The sequence below is a fragment of the Panthera leo genome, chromosome A3, assembly GCF_018350215.1.
Source record: "Panthera leo isolate Ple1 chromosome A3, P.leo_Ple1_pat1.1, whole genome shotgun sequence".
NCBI classification, from domain to species: domain Eukaryota; kingdom Metazoa; phylum Chordata; class Mammalia; order Carnivora; family Felidae; genus Panthera; species Panthera leo.
This window is the reverse complement of record NC_056681.1, coordinates 18,910,305-18,930,238: the sequence shown is the minus strand read 5'-3', so window position 1 is coordinate 18,930,238 and position 19,934 is coordinate 18,910,305. Positions and strand designations below refer to the sequence as shown.

At 43.1% G+C, this 19,934-nt stretch overlaps 1 protein-coding gene across 3 annotated transcripts in view; it reads right to left on the bottom strand.

Moving 5' to 3' along the window:
• The window catches only part of ZHX3 (zinc fingers and homeoboxes 3), a 64,617-nt gene that overhangs the window by 17,668 nt on the left and 27,015 nt on the right, over window positions 1–19,934 (bottom strand). Inside the window, exons 1-2 of one of the 3 annotated variants that reach the window (XM_042930964.1) lie at window positions 12,537–12,622; window positions 2,092–2,274 (exon numbers count right to left, since the gene is read on the bottom strand). The exons of 1 other annotated variant lie outside the window; for it this stretch is intronic. The gene's annotated coding sequence lies outside the window, so the exon portion shown is untranslated. Of the gene's footprint in view, window positions 1–2,091; window positions 2,275–12,536; window positions 12,623–19,934 lie in introns of those variants that run through there. One more of the 3 variants, XM_042930963.1, reaches the window with a different exon arrangement.

Here is a 19,934-nt window from a genome sequence, read left to right as displayed (position 1 = left end):
TATTAGAGCAACTAAGTTCAATCCTCACCAATATTTTAAAGAAAAATAATTTCCAGGTGAATTTAACAGAGAAATACAACAAACAAAATCACAAACATATTAGAAAAAATACAGTAAAAATCTTTTTAAGTTGTGCTGAAAATTTTTTCTGTGCAAGACTTAAAACCTAGCAACTGCAAAAGAAAAGGTTGATTGATTTGACTTCATAAATATGATAAATTTTGACTACTAAAGGAAACCATCAATAAGGCTTAGACATAAGTGACACACTGGGAGGAAATTTATAAGATGACGATAATGTTTACAATGTATATGACAAAAATACTAGAAAGGGGGCAAGGAAATGAACAAGCAAATTACCACAAGCTATTAACTAGAAAAGATGCTCAACCTCACTGGTAATTAGGGAAATGAAAATTAAATTAAAAATGAGGCTCGGGGCACCTAAGTGGCTCCTTCCATTGAGCATCTGACTTTGGCTCAGGTCATGTTCTCATGGTTCCTAAGTTTGGGCCTGCACTGGGCTCTGTGCTGACAGCTCAGAGCCTGGAGGCTGCTTTGGATTCTGCGTCTCCCTCTCCCTCTACCCCTCAGCCTCTCGTGCTCGCTCACTCTCTCTCTCTCAAAAATAACATTAAAAAAAAATTTTTTTTAAATGAGGCTCTTCCTCCTTCTTCACAGATTGACAAAAATCAGAAAAACAGACTGTGTCATTTTCATGCAATAGGAGAGTATAAATTGGTGAAATTTGTATGGAGGTCAATTTAGCAATAGCCATCAAAACTTGAAAAGGCCTTTCCTTTTATCTAGCCATTTCACTCTGAAAAGCCCACATAATCTGATGAGGTACAAAAATACACGCACATGATCGCAAAGATCTCAATCAGGTTATCCACTGCATCGTTTCGTAGTAGCAACAACGTCCATTAGTCGGGTGGTGATGAAACACACAATAGAGCTGGCACTAGGAAATGAAACGCAGCCACTTAAAAAGGTTAAGACCCATGGGTACTGATGGGAATACATCTCTAAGACGTATTTAAATAATAATATATAATGTGCTGCAAAATATGTTTCATTTTTTAAAGAACAATCTTTGTAGACTTATATTTGCTTGAATAGAAACAGAATTTAAAAGAACAAATACTGATCCATTGAATAGTGAGGGATTTTATTAGGACAGACAGGAACATTTACCTTTTTTTTGTAACTTTGTGCTTTCTATATCGTTTGAATTTGTTACAGTCATGTGTTGCTTTTTAAATATTTATTTTTGAGAGAGCGCAAGTGGCGGCGGGGGTGGGGGGGGGGGGGGAGAGGGGAACAGAGGATCCCAAGCAGGCTTCATGCTGACAGGCTGACAGCAGTGAGCCTGATGTGGGGCTCGAACTCACGAACCGTGAGATTATGACCTGAGCTAAAGTCACTCAACCGACTGAGCCACCAGGTGCCCAATGTATTGCTTTTAATTAAAAAATATCAGTAAATATTAAAACAGGTAAAATTAATAGTGCCAGTGAGCAGTACACCCTGCTAATGGAGAGGCCAGCATATGGGGCGGTTGTTAGTCGCTCACATAGAGCAGGGAGGTTCGATGTGACATGAACCATCTGCGCAGGACGGGTGCCCAGGCTTTGTCAACATGGAGCCCCTAAGTGGTATCACTATCTTGTCATTTACTTGGTAAGCCTGACTTGTGGAGGTCATTTGCCTGGAACAATACATGATAACTGCTGTGGCCTGGACTAGGGAGGTGGAGGGATGGTGACCACTCACGGTTCTTAATCCATCAATGAATCTGACCACTTCAAAGAATGCTTGACACCCTGAAATCCATAAGGGCACAAATGGAGGCAGAATCCTTGCAGAATTTTGATACTTAAAAAGAGCCCTACTTACAAACATCCTAAATATCACATATTTGCGTGGAGTTGCACACAGTAGCTCAAAAAAATCAGTGAACCCCTTAAGCACCCGAAGCGTGTCAACAAGTTGTATTGGAGCCAGATGTGCGAACAAAACAAAACAAGAAACCCAGCAGGTTCTCATATGAATTCAGTCAGGGCTATAAGTGATCGAACGTGTGGATACCTTTCAGGATCACTGTTCAGCATGAGTCAAGTGATCCCAGCAGTGGGGATCAGTGGCTGGTGCTGTGAACCACTGCCAGAAGCTCCGAACTGAATCAATAGGTTCCATCTGAAGAGACTTCTGCAGTCTAAGATAACACCACACACAAGAGGATCAATTTGCACCGATGGCGCCACCGCTATGCTAGAAAGAAAGGCCAAGAAATTTCCATGACCAACTAGGAAACTGGATTTACTTCCATGTTATCACTCAAAGTGCTTCACAGCCTGCAAAGTACTTTCATTTCTTTTGATCCATCCCCCTAGCCTTCCAAGTCGCCGGTGGTTATTGTCCCTTCCCCCATCTTCGCATTGAGGTGACGTGACAAAGTCACACAGCAGATCTGCGGATGAGCCTGATATTCTGACTAAATCCCATGTTGTTTTTTAGACCACATTCACTCTGAATACCAACTGAATAATAAACCCATTACCTTTAATTATTTTTACATTATTTACATTATGAATTCTATTATTTTGAGCCTACTTACCAAGGGCTCAAAGGTTTTAGAAGCTGAATTATTCCAGTGTTGTCTTTTTTTTAATTATGACTTGACAGGGCTACCATGATCCTTAATATGTATAACATTTTACACTGTCAGAAGAGGGGGCACGTTATTTACTCCTATGTATGACTACAGAGTTCTGTTACAGCGGGGCCAAGTGACTAGACCAAGTCAGTCATCAGGAATCTATAACAAAGAGAACACAAGGGAACCGTCCATCCTCAGGAATGTGTGTGGGCAGAACCTTGGCAGGCCAGCAGATCTGCTGGCTACAATTATCAGGTTTTGCTGAAACAAAGAAAGGAATCACAAAGAGTTCAAGCCTGTTTCTAAGCCGAATCCTCAAGTGTCAAAGCAACGCCAAGTCCAGTGCTGGCCTCCTTTTACGCTCTGGGTTGTAAGGGACACGATACTTCTTGCATTTAGTAATCACCCTTCAGTGGAGGGCTTGGGGCCAGAGCCCTCTACTTGTTTACTCCCCTCAACTCATTCTTGTTTCTCTCAAGTCACCAACAGAAATAGCCTGCTCCAGTCAGATGTTATCACCTTTTCCGTGAACACAAATTTATTCCTTCTCAAGCTCAGAAAGGTGATTATGATATAAATACAGAGTACCCAGAATTAAAGGGATTTTAGAGACCACATAAGTCTCTAACCACTCATCTTTGCATGAATTATGTTGAAAATAGCACTAACCAGTTAGGAAAGCCTATGCTTGAATACTTCCAGAGACAGGAAGGTCAGCACCTATTGAGGTTGAAAAGATGTTGGAAATGGTTCCTTGCAGTAAATGGAAAGCAATTACCTTCTTTTAGGTTCCGCTCTCTACATTTTTCAGTCAAAATAGTTGAAGACTTACTATGTGCTAAGTACCATGTGCTAGATACTGGGTATATAAAGATTTTTAGAATTGTGCCACCCCTGTTCTCAAGAAGCTAATTGTTGAGGCTGTGAGGCTACTGGCCAATATTCTGGAGCTTCCTTGCCTACGGGTCACGTTGGATTTCCCTGACCACCTGCAATTAGTTATAACCAATGGAATGTAGACAAGTATGCCATCTCTAGGAGAAAGCTTTAAGAGAAAGTACATGTTCTGCTTCACTATTTACTCTCTGGCCCACAACTGGCAGTGCTCTAGATTGTGCCTACTCTGTTAGCATAAAGTGAGAACAAAAGCTGACCCACAATGTATACACACAGTGTGAGCAAGAAATAACCTGTGCTGTTTTAAGCCACTGAGGTTTTTGGACTTGCTTGTTACTATGGCATAATCCAGCCCATCCTGACCGATACACAGTATAAGGGAAGCCTGACAAATCAACCAAAGTCAAACAAGAAGCCAGGTACCATAGTGGAGGCATGCATGGGATTCAGTGAGGGTGTGGGAAAAGCCATACCACCTAAGTTATCCGGAGGACTCGGCTAAGGCCTCACAGAACAGGTAACCTTTGAATTAGAAGTTAAAGGATGAGTAGATACTGTTGGGAAAAGAGTGTTCTAGACAGGGAACACTCTATGCGAAGCCACCGAGGGAAGAGAAAACATGGCGTGTTCGGAGAATTACAAGGAGCTCAGTTTTGCTGGCATATGCAATCTGACTGGGGTGGATTTATCATGAAATAAATGAAGCTGATGCTTTGGAGACCCTCACTGCACAGGCATCTTCAGTGGCCTGTATCTATTGTTTTTTATAAATTTATACTTATATTCTTTATACTTTTTTTCTTTAGGAAGGCCTCTCTCCTAACGTTCAGGTTGCACAAGAGCTAGATGTGCTTGGGATGGGGTGGAGGGGAGTAAGGAAATGATTCCAGGTCTACAGATCTTCTCTGTGGACCTAGTAATCTTCCACAGAACACCTTCTCAACATTTCAAAAAAGGAATCCTATTCCCTAGGAGTCTTTTCCCCATTCTTGTTCCTGCACTTCGTGTCACGGGTTGGACCGTCTGCGCCTCCCCACTGCTTTTCTCTGAACGTGTTCTTATTTGTCTACAGCCCTCTTAGGAGCGGCGCCTGAATCGAAACTGAATCCTCCAGATACAGACTGAATGGATTTAGCATTCTCCTTAATGGCACTTCTTGTGTCATACTTGATTTCTCCCCATGTTGTTACCCAAATGATGCCTGAGTATTTATACTGTGAGATTCCTCAAAAAATAGGGATGAGTGCTCCTGGATTTAATTCACATCACCAGTACCAGTACCAAAGTACACTTGTTCATTTTAGTTTAGGTTTGACAGACTCTGAGGAACAAGTTTGGTAAAGAAAAGAGAGAGAGTTCATTTAACAACTGTTTGCTAAGCACCTACCCTGTGCCAGGCACTGTTCTAGATGCTTTAGTATGAGCAAGATCTAAAAAAATAAAAATAAAAATAAAGCTCTCTGCCTTCCTGGAGTTTACATTCTAGTTTGGAAGACAGACCATAAAGCAAATAAATCAATCAAACTGTAAGTGCAATGGAGAGAAATAAAGCAGGGAAGGGAGAAGGAGTCCACACTGGGTGGGGAGGGATGAGGCTGCAGTGTGAAACGTGGTGTCCGGAATGGCCTGAGAACATGACACGGGAGCAGAGACCTGGAGGTGAGGCAGGGAGCCATCTGGATGTGTGGGAAGAGCACACAAGCTGGCACGGACCCTGAAGTGACAATGTGCCCGGCTGGTTCAAAGGCCAGCATGGAGGCCAGGACAGATGGGTGGGAGGAGTCGAGAGGGTGGGAGAAGACAGGGTCGGAGAGGTGAGGAGGCCTACTGTGCAGAGCCACGTGACATGACGGCCTGGTTTCCCTGAGGTGGGCAGAGCCACGGGGAGCGCTTGGAACAGAAAGGGCTGACCCGATCCAACTTGTGTCTCCAGGTCGCCTCTGCTGGCTGCGTGGAGAACAGACAGCAGGAGAAACAAGTGGAGAAGCGGGAAACCTGTCAGGAGGTTATCGGGGCAGCAGATGACAGCAGCGTGGACCAGGATGGTGCAGATGGAGGCAGAGACGTGGCTGGATTCTAAATACGTTTTCAAAGTAGAGCCGACAAGATTTCCCGAAGGACTGGATGGAGTGTGTGGACACTGTATCCATAGCAGTCAGGGAGACCTCCTGGCTTTCTGATCCGAGGGACTTGAAGGATGGCCCTGCCATCAACCAAGACAGGTTTGAACCTGGGAAGCTTACTGCAAAACTCAAAAGCAAACCTGTGCTGTGAAGACTGGAAGGTTCCTTTCCAGGTGAAAAACTGGATGGGGCCGGTCTGGTCAGAAGCATTTTAGAGAACTAACGGTCAGGCCGCTACTGAGCAGTGAGGCTGTGCAATGCCAATGCTCCGAGTGAAAAGACTGTGGTCTTTGCCAAAACCTGCTCACTGCAAAAGCCGAGGGAAGGCGGACAGAGGGTGGGCAGGGTGGGGGATGAGGAGTTGGGGACAGGAGGAGGCTGGGAGCAAACCTTGAGGGATCAAAGGATACCCTGAGAGTCAACCAGTCAGAGCCTGCACGCTGGGAAGCACGGGGCAGCTCCTTGCAAACTTAAACATATTATGTTTACTTGCATCCTAAATTTTGTTTCAAATACAAAAGTAAATCACTTTATTAAATTTAAGACTAAAAATTTTAAAAAGCAATATAAATGGTTTGTTCTGGATGTGGTTTTACTTCTGAATTACATTTGTTTTGTTTTAATTGAATTTTTCCAATGTGGGTGAGAGAGTTTACGGGCTAACTAGCTTGAAGGAGACTGAGCCTGCTTGAACCTCTCACGAACATTCATTTAAAAAAGAACTCTCAGGCTCTCTCCTGTGGATATGATGCTCCTCCCCCTCCTTCCAGGCTCAGTCTGCACCGATGACTTTCTTCAATGGCCTCACTACAAAGCCCAGCAAGACTGTACGCAGGAGAAAGGATACTGATTTCACTCCCAGTAAGAGAAATGCTAATTAAAAGCACTCAGATTCTTTCTTTCGCTTACTTTGGAAAAGCTCAGAACGTCTGACAATATACTGATTTGGCAAGGGTTTGAGGAAGTAAGGCACTCACACTGCTTGCAAGAGAGAAAACTGGTAAAACCTCTATTGAGAACTATATAACAATAGCTAACAAAATTACAAATGCTTATTCCCTTTGAGTCAGCAAGTCGGCCTCAAGGAACATGGCCTGCAGATATACTTGTACACGTGTGCGGTAGTGGACATGCAAGGCAATCCACTGTCCATGCTGTAATAGCACGGGACTGGAGACAGCCTCCTTGTCCACAACACGGCCAGGAGGATAATATGCACCTGTGAAAAGGAATGAGGGAGCACTTTTTATACTACTATGGATTAATCTTCAAGACATCTTGATACAGGTTTTTAATTTTAATTAAAAAAGTTTTTTAGAGCAAGAGAGAGGGAGGGAGAGAGGCAGTGTGTATATGTGCACAAGCAGAGGAGGGAGGGAGAGAGAGAAAATCTTAAGCAGGCTCCATGCCCAGCGCAGAGCCCAACATGTGGCTCGATCCTACGAACTGTGAGATGATGATCTGAGCCAAAATCAAGAGTTGGATGCTTTTTAAAAAAGCGAGGTGCAGAAAGAAAAAAACACATGTGCTTAGGTATGTATACACTTAAAATATCTCTAGACAAATACATGAGAAGCTAGTAACCATGGTTGCCTCTGGACAGGGGAATAGGGAGTCAGGGAAGCTTTTCCCAGTGAACCCTTTAAAATTCTCAACAATGTCAATGTACCATGTATTCAAAACAATTAGAATTTGAATTAATATATAAATGGAAAAAATGTTAGCACATTTTCCAAAGTGTGTGGGCTGATACAGATAGCAACAAGTGAAAAGGTGACTGGCTAATGGGGTTGGGGCAGAGGACAAGAACCTGTGATGAAGGTCAATGCCATGCGGCGCTCATTTCAAATTTCTTCAAATTTCTAATAAATACAGATGGGCTTTTGGTTGAACTTCTGTAATGGTGTACATTGGCCACTTCATCTACAACTAAATATAATTCAACATCTAAATATACTCCATCTGCCGCCAGCTTAAAGCCACTGTTCTAAAATAACTTAGAAACATCTAAGACAAAGGAATCAGACAATATATGCAGACCAACATCCTTCCCAATTAAAGACTCCTACAGCAACCTGTTAGCCAGTCTCTAGTTAGAGTAGCCCCGTGGTCCAGGAACTCATTATCGCTTATAACCATTTATTGCGAAGTTCCTTTCTTAGTCAGGCCTGATTCCCAGGTTTCAGATCTGCCTTTTGAATGGACACAGAACAAGTGAACACCCTTCATTGTTCACTCTTCAGTCAACCACTCTGTCCACATAGCAGCCTGTGCACACTGGAGATGACCATTTCCCCTGTCAGCACTCACCTCTGCAGGGTAAGCATCCCAAACTCATTCCACACTTTCTGTAGTGACCTGCTCTTTGGATACACCTAATCTGTCCAGGTCACTCTCAAAATGTGGCAATTAGAACTGACTAAGCATTCGAGATGCAGCCCCATCAGAAGACAATTACACAGGAGCAGTGCTGTAATGATTATACTATCACTACTAATACTACCAGAAACCTATCTAGGTGGATGTTTTACTTTCTTTTTCTCCCCATGCACATGAGGAATTTGAGGCCCAGAGGGGTGACGTGGCCCAGTGGAACAAGAGAACACTACTGGAATTTGGCAGGACTGGGATTCTTTCATCACAGGCCACCGGGCTGCACATTTTCAGACACTCGTCTATAATCCTGACAGGGGAGCTCTGGGCTTTCTTTCCCTTTGCCTCTTCGAATTCTCCCTTCTTGTCTTGAGGGAATGTTTTCATTTCTTGTCCTTTATTTCAGTCATGTTATCTGGGTCAGCGAGGCCCCTGCAGACTCCCCTGGCAGTGGTGGTGGCGGCACGCCTCTCTTCCTGAGAATCACAGCCTTCGTGAGCTCTTCTGGGAACATGTCTGCGTCAGGCCCCAACTTCCATGCTGACCAGTCCTCCACGCAGCACCCTGTCTCTTTCATAACATTTACCAAAACTGGTCACTGCATCTGCATCTGCATTTACACCTTTTCCTGCTTACTGTCTCTCACCCCAGCTAGGCTCTAAGCTCTGTAACATCAGGGCCTATAGCCACGGTATCCTCAGTGGCGGGCACAGGGCCTGGCACATAGTAAGGATTTTCAGTGAATGAACGGATGAATAAGCAGAAGCTGAGAATGGGGCTACAAATCTAGTATCAGACAGAGCTGGGTCTGTCCCCAAACCCTTTCATTACGACCCGTGTGTTCCTGGGCAAACAACTTCCTCTCTCATGATCGGACTCCCCAGCGATAAGTGCAGATAACGATGCCTACCTCGCTGCTCAGTGAACTGACAGGGTTACGAAAGGATACAGCGTGCCTCCTGGTACACAGTAAGCACGCGGTAAGTCACAGTCACTGCAGCAATCCGTGCTGCTCTAACTACCACTAGCCACGGGAGGATGATAATCAAGTGTAACAGCAAAAGGTACATCCATTGATTTATCCTGCTTGTGTTTTTCTTTAATTATGGTAAAAAAAAAAAACACATAAAATTTACCATCTCAACCATTTTTAAGTGTACTGCACAATAGTCCAACTATATGCACACTTCCCTGCAACAGTCTTCAGAGTCCTTTTCCTCTTGCAAAATTGAAACTCTGTTTCCACTGAACAACTTCCTTTCCCCCCTCCCCCCAGGCCCTGGCAACCAACATTCCACTTTCTGTTTCTAACAGTCTGACTACTTTAATATCTCATATATAGGTGGAACTACGCAGTATTTGTGTTTCTGTGACTGGCTTATTTCACTTGTAACAACGTCACCAAGGTTTATCATCAATGTTGTCCCAGGCAACATGATTTCCTTCCTTTTTAAGGCTGAATAATATTCTACCGTATACAGAGACCACATTTTCTGTATCCATTCATCTGTCAATGGACATTTAGGTGGCTTCTACCTTTTGGCTGTTGTGAATAATGCTATGAACATGGGTGTACAAATATCTTTGAGACCCTGGTTTCAATTCTCTTGGATATATATGTATCACTGTTTTTTTAAAGTTTATTTACTATGAGATGGAGCATGCGCGAGTGGTAGATAGGCAGGCAGGGAGGGAGGGAGAAAGAGAGAATCTCAAGCAGGCTCCACTCAGCAGACAGCCCCACTTGAGCCCTGATCCCACAACCCGGGGTCATGACCTGAGCCAAAATCAAGTCAGACGCTCAACCAACTGAGCCACCAGGGGCCCCCATATATCACTATTTCTAAAGCTCTCCATAATCCAATGATGCCAGCAGCACGGCCCCAGTCATAGCAGTCCCACTTGCCTCCACCTGGCAGCTTTTGTCACCAAATCATCTCCCTCTTTAGCTCATTCCCCTGTCCTTTCTGATGTCCTCCAGGTTTCTCTATTTTTAATTTGACAAGTCAAATTTCAAATCTATTTCCTTATCAAGAAGGGAGGAAAGCTAATTAAAATTTTCCTTCACTCTCTCTGTTGGAAAATCTCCAGATCCCTTATCCAGAGTAGGGCAGCCCTCCAGGCCTGAGCAGAACGGAGTTGCAGGAGCCTGAGGCCCGGTCCCCAGAATACTGTGGGACTGTGGTGCTACCCCAGGTGGTCCAGGACAGTTTTAATATGTTCACTCTATAAGTAATGTTTTGAATGCTGTTAGTATTTCAGAAGGAAGTTGTCAGTTTCCCTTGATAGGTAGGATTAAATAATATTCACTGGGTTTATCAGTCTTGTGACTTAGAACCAGAGTAGTTCTAGGCAAATCCACCCCTTATCTTAGGGTGTCTAACCATAAGGGACAACTGGATTTGATCAACAAGTTCCACATTTTCCTGTAACTCTTCAGGGTCACACTCACTTTCATGTTGTTGTCCTGAGGGGTATCAGGACACAGGTGTTGAGAGCTAGATGGAAGATGCATTTGGGGCCTCATGGGGGCTCTTGGATCCGTCTCGAGCAACCTTAAGGTGCCAAGGTCCCCCAGGGGTAGGGACGAGCAATAGGTCTCAGCACCTGAGCCTCCTCTAGTCTATAAAACAGTAAAGTCAATGACAAATCATGAAAACAAGAGTGACCATGACTGTACAAATATAAAATACCAACAACCATCATCAAATATCCACAACCATCATCAAACTGGGAATAATGTACACACGTCCCCCATTCCCATTTCAACCCTCTTCCCGTGATACACGAGCGCGCACACACACACACACACACACACACACACACACTCACCACTGCCACGCTCAGGAGAGTGTTTGGGGACATGCAAACTAGTAAGCATATTTATGTTTTTTCCATGAGATTTCCAGTGCCTAAATCAAAAGTTTCTAAGAACTTCTCCTGATGGCATATATGAGAACGGATGTGATGTGTCAGCCATCATAAACTTGGTAAAAGTTGTATTTGTTTATCTGTTTGTTAGGGCAGCTTTAACATTACATATTGGTTTGGTGGTGGTGTTTCTATGACAATCTTGGACGATAAAATTCATCTGACTTTAGTTAAAATGCCACTTAAGTCTCATAAGAATAGAAGTCGGCCCTTTAACTGGCTTTCTCCCATCCTCCCTCCTCCCCCTCCCCCGCAGAGCCAGCCTCCACCATCCAGCTTATTCAACTTCCTTGCTCAGTCGGTCTTTGGCACCCTGCAGGCTCCACTGCCTCCTCCCAGTCTGTCCAAACTACTTGCACCGAGGTCATTGGTCAAGTGGCTCTTTCCAACTTCTCAGCCAGTCTCAAAGTCATTCAGGACCCAAAGGAGGTTAAGACCCACGCCTCTACAAGCTCTTCACAAGGAAACAAACTCCCCCTGCCCAGGACCTTGCAATCTCCTGTCCCCAAGTGACATAGTGACATCCAAATTGTCCTTGCCAGTTCTAAACTATCTGTCAAGCTCCAAATCCATCACTTCCAACTGCCACTGCTCCCTGTAGTTCTTTAAAAGCTACACACTTAGTTTCTGCCTCTCCTTACCTGGCATTCACACCTCAAAAGAAACAGAACAAAATAAGCAAAAGACTCAGCCATCATGTTCTACTGCCTAGATCTTCATCTCACTTCCCACCATTCATCCAGATTTCCAAGCAACAGGTCTGATCTCCAAATCACTCCTGCATCCTTTATGCAGCCCTCGCCCACCTTCCCCTTATCTGGCTGTTGTCAAATCCTAGAAGTCTATAAATGTTTCACATTGGACCTTCTGTCTACATCCTTGAGAGACATAGTCCAATGGTTAAGGGCATAACATCTGGCGCCAGACAGGCCTGGTTTATGTCCCGATTCTGCTACCTATGAGCTTTTACTGGTAACCTGAGCAAGGTGCTTGTGTCTTCGGTGTTTGCATTTCCTCTTCTGTAAGTGGAGGTGTTAGACTCAATCTCTCAGAGCTGCTGAAAGAATAAAGTGGAGGCGTAAGGGGTGCAATACTATGCCTGACACCAAGCAAGTGCACCACACACAAGGGCTACTGGCACATCCTTGTGTGCTTTACTGTAATTCAGTCCCCCGTCTGCTCTGGCTTGGAGTCCAAAGCAACCCTTCAAGCTTCTAGCCCTTAGTTCTTTCTCCCCTTCTGTCCACTTCTAACACTGCCAGCAGAGTCAACATCCTTAAAAACAAATCTGTTTGTTTGGTTTAAAGAGTTTCTGCCAGGGTCAGAAGATTCTACACATACGCTGTTTGATACTGTAGCCATGAGCCACATGTGGCTACTCAGCGCTTCAGTTGTGGCTTGTCCAAATTGAGATGTATCATAAGGGTAATAATACACATGGGATTTGAAGACTTAATATGAAAATGAATGCAAAATAGAACAGAGTTCTTTATTTAAAGTAGTGACAGAACAAATGCTATCTAGTAGCTTTTAAATCACCCTTTAATTACCTTTTTGAATCAGTATGCTTATAGTTTTTGGTAGCTTATTTTTCTTAGTGCCTTCACTCATGTCTCCTTCATGTCTTTTCCCATTTGAAATGTTCATAGATGGTCTCAGAAGTTATTACATCTTTTTTTTGGAAGGAGGGGGATTTAAAAAATATATTATGGTACAATATACATAATGTGAAATTTACCATCTTAATGATCGTTCACTGCATGGTGGCATTAAGTACATTCCCACTGTTGTGTAACCATCACTACCATCCATCTCCAGAACTCTTTTCATCTTGCAAAACAGAAATTCTGTACCCATTAAACACTAACTCCTCATCCCCTCCTCCCAGCCCCTAGAAGCCCACTCTCTGTCTCTATGAATTTGACTACTCTAGGTACTTCATGTAAGTGATGTATGTATACAAGGACAGTATGTGTCCTTTTGTTACTGGCTTATTTTACTTAGCATAATGTCTTCAAGGTTCATCCATGTGTCAGAATTCCTTTAAAAGGCTGAATAACATTCCCTTGTATATATCTATACACCATATTTTATTTATCCATTCATCCATGAATAGACATCTGAGTTGCTTCTATCTTTTGGCTATCGTAACACTGCCATGAACATGAGATACACAAATAGCTCTTTAAGTCCTTGCTTTCAATCCTTTGGGGCATATGCCCAAAAGTGGAACTGCTGGATCATATGGTAGCTCTATGTTCAACTGTTTTTTTTCTTGTTTTTTTTTTAAGAGTGAGCAAGCAGGGGAGAGGGGTGGAGGGAGAGAGAGAATCTCAAGCAGGCCCCAAGCCCAGCGTGGAGCCCAATACAGGGCTTGAACCCATACCCCGGGGACTGTGACCTGAGCTGAAATCAAGAGTTGGACGCTCAACTGACTGAGCCACCCAGGCGCCCCCCCTAAAACACTTTAAATCACAAATGTGGCTTCCATTATATTTCTATTGACCAGAGCTGCTCTCGATGCTCTGAACTGGGGCCACCGGCAGTGTGGAGGGCACCAGGTGAAACTGTGGGATTAAATGATAGTCTGCAAGCTCCCTTCCTCTTGTATTTATCATTACAGCGCTTATGGAGCAGGAGAGCAGTGTGGTTGAGAATCGAGGCTTTTTAATCAGGCAAGCTCAGGTTTCAGTCTTCACAACCCGCTCTGTCCAATACAGCAGCCACTAGCTATATATGCCTATTAAGTACTCGAAATGTGGCTAGTGCAAATTAAGATGCTGTGTATCAGATAATGACTAAATTTCAAAGACTGAGTACAGAAGAAAGTGATGTAAAGTATCTCATTAGTAACCTTTATATTAATTACATGTTAAAATATTAACATTATGATAGACTGAGTTAAATAAAAATATATTAAAGTTAATTTGACTTTTTATCTTTAAAAGATTTTTTTTAGAGAGAAGTTTTAGTTGCAGAGCAAGATTGAGCAGAAGATATAGAGACTTCCCAAATCACCCCTACTCTCACATATACTTAGCCTCTCCCATTAACAACATCCCCCACCAGAGTGGTACATTGGTTACAACTGATGAACCTGCATGGACACATCATTATCATCCAGAGTCCACAGTATGCATTACAATCCATCCCTGATGCTATACATTCTATGTGCTTGGATAAATTTCTAATGACATGTATCTACCATTATAGTATCTTACAGCATAGTCTTATTGTCCTAAAAACCCTCTGTGCTCTATTTACCCCTCCCTCTCTCTAATCCCGGGCAACCACTAACCTTTTACTGTCTCTATAGTTTTTCCTTTTTCAGAATGTCATATAGTTGGAATCACACAGTATTCGCCTTTTTGAAAAACTGTCTTTTTACTTGGTAACATGCATTTAAGGTTCCTCCATATCTTTCCAAGGCTTGATAGCTCGTTTCTTATTTTTACTTCTAAAATGTTGCTCCGAGAATTTTAAAATGACATGTGAAGTGTACCTTATATTTCTGTTGGATACCTGTTGGCTTGGTATGGGCAGTTTTCAGTCTGGCATCTGCCTGCCTCTTCAGCCACTCAAGTTCATGTCTGGCCAACCCGAGGTTCACTGCACCGTGACACACCTCCTTGCCTTCACATGTACTCGAGTCCCCTCACTAGAGCCTTCTCTACCTCCATTATCCCTGAAGACTAATTCACGCTCAGACCCAGTTCAAATATGACATCTTCAATGAAGTTTTTCTTTTTAAAATTTTTTTAGGTTTGTTTATTTACTTTTGAGAAAGAGAGAGCAAGAGCACAAGGAGGGGAGGGGCAGAGAGAGGGAGAGAAAATCCCAAGCAGGCTCCATGCTGTCAGTGCAGAGCTCCATGTGGAGCTTGAACTCATGAACCGTGAGATCGTGACCTGAGCTGAAACCAAGAGTCAGATGGTCAACCAACTAAGCCATCCAGACGCCCTTTCAGTGAAGCTTTTCTAAATTTCTACTGATTTTCCACCTTTTATAGCACTTTATACTTTATATTGTCTCTTTAAAAAAAAATATGTGTCTGATTTTCCTTCTAGATTGTGAGCTCTCCTTGAACTTAAGGAAGACGTCTTCTTCATCTTTGGGTCCTCAATCCCTAGCACAGATCCTGACACTCAGTAGGCACTCACAGATATTGAACGAATAAATAAATGAAGGAAACACAACAAAATTCAGACTATCCTCCAAAAAGCTAACATATCCACTTAATAATCAGCTCAGAAAAGTATCTTAAATGCAACAAACCAGGCTGGGAGGGGGGAGAAAAAGCTATAATTATTCACAAGCCAAAATTTGTGTTTTAAGTCAAATCAGCACGTTAATCATATTTATAAAGTGTGTCACAATTAAGAGGTAGTAAACCATCCCCCTAATGGTTAGCAGATCCTGAATGGCTTGGAAATGTAGGGACTGGCTACAGAAACTGGATGGTTAAAACAACCACATTCTGAATTCATTAGCTGACAGCCCAGATCCCACCAGAATAGAGTCACTGAAACTGAGCCTTTGATGTAGTTTCCACAGAAAGCCACCAAAATGATTAAAGGGTTGGAAATGAGATTTATGGGGAATGGCCACAGGAACAGAGACAATTTTGCCTAGACAAGAGAAAAGGCCGAAGGGTGACTTAATAACCATCTTCAATCATTGTTATTACATAGACGATGGTGACCAGATGGTCTCCATTTCCACCAAAAAAAGAATACTGGAAATGGACTTAAGCTGCAGCATAAGAAAAGTTGTCTAGTTTTAAAGAAAGAACTTAACAACTAAGAACTAGCAGTATATAGCAAGAGGACGGGAATGTCTGTGGTGTAAGCTACTTCCAAATGCCTTTAATTACGCTGAGAAAGCAGTAAATGGGTAGGGTGTGTTTAGGCCTTCGACAGTCTTTTGTTGAGGGCAAATCCTCAGCTGGTTAATCTTCAAACGAATCCCATAATATACAATCTTAGGAATGGAAAAGAAAGAAAAGATATGAAAATTGAAACACAGCACCCTCTGGTGTACACAGCTTTCAGTTGAGGAAGATTCTTGACATTTATCAGTATTTCTCAAAATATAAGGTCCAAACCAAGAAAGAATCAAGAGAAGCTCGTACCAGGCGAGTCCTAGTGTTCATTTAATCACTACCTCCATCTTTATCCAGCACTTACTATGGCACTTCTGCCTTGGGAACCAAGAAGGCTCTTACACAGTCAACCTGAACTTCTGTAGATGTTAAACATGGCTATCTCTAAATCAGCTGGCACACAAACATTTCATGTTGAAGCATGGCAATGCTTTCTACCAGATCATTTGAATTTTGCCCTGCGCCAAAGAGGACCTTAAATACAGAACTTGGGGAACACTCTTCCAACAGGTGCCCCTGAGGTGTCACGGTGTACATGACCCTTCCTTATCAACGTCTCTTTGTCTCATGAATGACAACAGGCCACTTTTTACATCCTCCTAGGCTATATTGTCCAAAATGTTCTCCATATCCCTTCCTTTATTTTTAAGTACAAAAGATATTCTACGAACCCAAAAAGTCTGGAAATCACTCAAGGATGTTTTGGGGTCCTCTCCATATCTTCAGTCATCTTGGTGCTGGGCAGGAACTTCATTTATATGGCACAGACACTTCACACATGTGACTCATCACTACTAGGCAGCTGGTATATCCTACGTGAACAAGACACAGGCCTGTGTCCAAGATTCACAGCCCAGTCGGGGAGACAGACAGATACAGGTGTAAAGCTGATGCTCAAAGCTATAAGTGCTAACAGAGAACAGGAAAAAGGCAGTGGAAACACAAGAGAAGATCTGTCCGGATGTTCCCCAGGACAGAGTAGAACTTAACACCCTGCGGGAGCAGATCTTAAAGGGTGAGAAGGCATCGTCCGGGCAGGAGAGGAGCATGTAGCATTCTAGGTAGAAAGGCCTTAGGGCCTTAAAAACAACAAGAACAACAACAACTAAAAAACCTATGGCCCCCAGCCATGTCACCACTGGAAGAATGGGGCCATGCATCACGCATTCCCTTCTGCCCCACAGGTCTCCTTGAGGAGACATGAGCAATGCACCTGAACAAGCAGGTGCCTTGCTGGCACGCCTCTCCCTTGCAGCCCTGGTGATGATGTGCCATCACTGTGTAATGAGCTTCCTCCCCCACAAGACTGCGGGCAGAGGCGAGGGCTGTATCTCTGTATCACTATGCCTCTATTGCTCAGGTGTATGGAGCTGAAGCACAGTTTGAGGAGTAGACTAATTAGTCCATATGCATGATTAGGATGTAAAGAGCAGAGTCCAGGACCTAGAATCCCAAATACCTTCCTCTACCTGGTTCACCTTGTTCTGTTCTTCCTCATCAGCTACCCATCCTCACTTGGTTCATGTTTTCCTGTCCCTTTTGTTTTATCCTCATCAATCAACCCCCATCCTCCAACTGGGGAAAGGGGGCAGATATTCCTGTCCCCAGTTAAGAATGACCTATGTCAAACTGAAAAACAACCAAGCCAAAGAAGTACCAGGGAGCTGGCTTCTTGAGTACTCAAAAGAATGAGTGAGTACTGTGAGGGAAAAGAGAAACCCGAACCGGTTACAGGGTAAAAATAGGTCAGTGCTTGAAGACAGCCCTTCAGGTTACTGGCAGCAAGCCCCTTTTGCTTCTGACTCCAGTGTCACAAGAAAGTGGCAGCACAGTCTTAGAATAAGGGCTCCACAGCCAGCTGGCGGCCTCAGCCTGGTCTTCTAGAAGCAGCACACAGGGGCCAGGCAAATACTGGGGAGCTCAGCAAGCTTATGTCACTGCTGACATGTAATACCGGACTTGGTAAGTTTTGTTTTGTTCTGAACAAATTAGGAAACAATTCAGGGTTGTCCTTATGATAAGTCTCAGGGATCTCCCTTGCATTCAGCTTTACTTTATTCGCCAGTAAAGACACGAATGGGATTCAGCTAGCTCACTTACACCTATGCAGGGCCAACAACAGCCTCTTTTCCATGAGAGAGTTATAGTTATGAATTGCTGCAATGCTCTACTTGCAACAAATTTTATGTGTGTGTGTGTGTGTGTGTGTGTGTGTGTGTGTGTGTGCGCGCGCAAGGCTGGAAGGGGTGCCAAAATTTTGGTTCTATGACAAGAAACCACTGTAAATGGCTCAAAAAAAAAAAAAAAGCTAAGAATTACTGGTCAAGAATCTGGCAAAATAGAAAAGGTAAAGAAAAGAGCATCTGAGAAATAGCAAAGAGCATATTTCGTAATAGCAGTGATTGACATTTATAAAATGCAAGGTTCCAGTCTGGTCTTCTGACACAGTAGTTCTAAGAGGTTCCAGAACAATCCACTGATATATTCCTCTATAAAAATAGCTCTGGTTCATATAGTATCTGGTTACAGTCTTTCCAAAGAACAAGATCTGAGGTAAGGGGTCTGCATGGGACCACTCATCTTCAGCAGTGATGATGTGTACATAGTGGGCATCTATTAAACACACGAGTGACAGGAGTTCACCTGCAGTGTCCTGCTTTACTAGCAATAAAAAGGGGGTATAATTACAAGTATTCCCATCCAATACCCAATGTGTTGCATGAGATTGAACTTCACTTCACTTCTCTTGCTATAAAAGCACTCAAATACCCAGTATTTGTTCACATGTCTGTATAGCTCACAGGTGCAGGATCTGGAAAGCTGAACTGAATCTTAATGTAGACATCTAAATTAATTAATTAGAATTTATATCTCAGCTATTTCTAACAAATGTTGGGATAACAAGGCTAAACAGAAGGAGATAAAGGATGATAAAGGATTCAGAGAAAGAATTAGAGAAAGGAAGGGAAGAAGGGAGGGTGGAAGGAAAAAGGAAACACTTAAGCAATGCCTTCTCTACCACAAAAAATTTTTATGGAAGTTTACATGACACTTTAACACCTATTCAATGTGAAAACACATGACAGAAACTTATACATTCAGTACTTTTACCTAAATTTTTATTTCACTAATCAAAATCTTCAGATAAATTTGAAAATACTAATATATGGGCAAGAAACTTCCTTAATTTGCAGAAATACATAAGCAACTCATGCTTTGCCAAAATGGAGCACTCTAACCTGTTCCCCCCTCCTCCAAGGTAAGAGTCTTGGTCCATAGATTAGAATCACTAGTATATATATAAAATAGAAAGAAATTTATCTACCAAGCACCATTTGGATTCTAAGGTACAAGTAATCCAATGCAAATGACCTATATTATAAAGGGGGTTTACTAACACAGGTCATGAAGAACCCACAGGTTGGGTTTGATTCCTTTGCTCTACAATAAAAGCAAGGCCTGTTTTCTTTCTCTCTACTCTGTTAGCTGTATCCTGGGAGTACCTTCCCTAATCAAGGCAAGATGGCTATAGCAGTCCCAGGCTTCATGAAGGACACAGAAGGACACAGAGAGGACTCTCAAAACACCGAGGAGCCTTCTTCCCAAATCCTCAGCAAACATTCTGATGGCCTGAACTGGGTCACATGCCTAGCACTGAACCTTGGCACTGACTGCCACTGGGTTAATCACTGTGGCAACATGCGAGGGGTTACCTGACTGGGTTTACACAATCAAGATCCACCCCTGGAGCTGAGAGTGAGATGGATCCCTCTCTACTGGAAGACAAAAATAAATATTGTCTGTTTGCTAGGGAAGGGAGTGGGGAAGTGGAAGAGATGGGGCACGGGGGCGGCGGGGACAGTTACAATGTTCTCCACTTCTCACCTGGTACTATATTCAACTTGGAGATCTCTAGTTATCAAGGGCAAACAGGGAAATGCATTTTGAGTGACACTTCATTATTGAATGAAGATGGACATTCACTCTTACACAAAGTGTCTTGGAGGTAAACTCAAGGAGAAACATATCTCAGAACTCTATGTAAGGAGAAATGGCTAATGGCGAG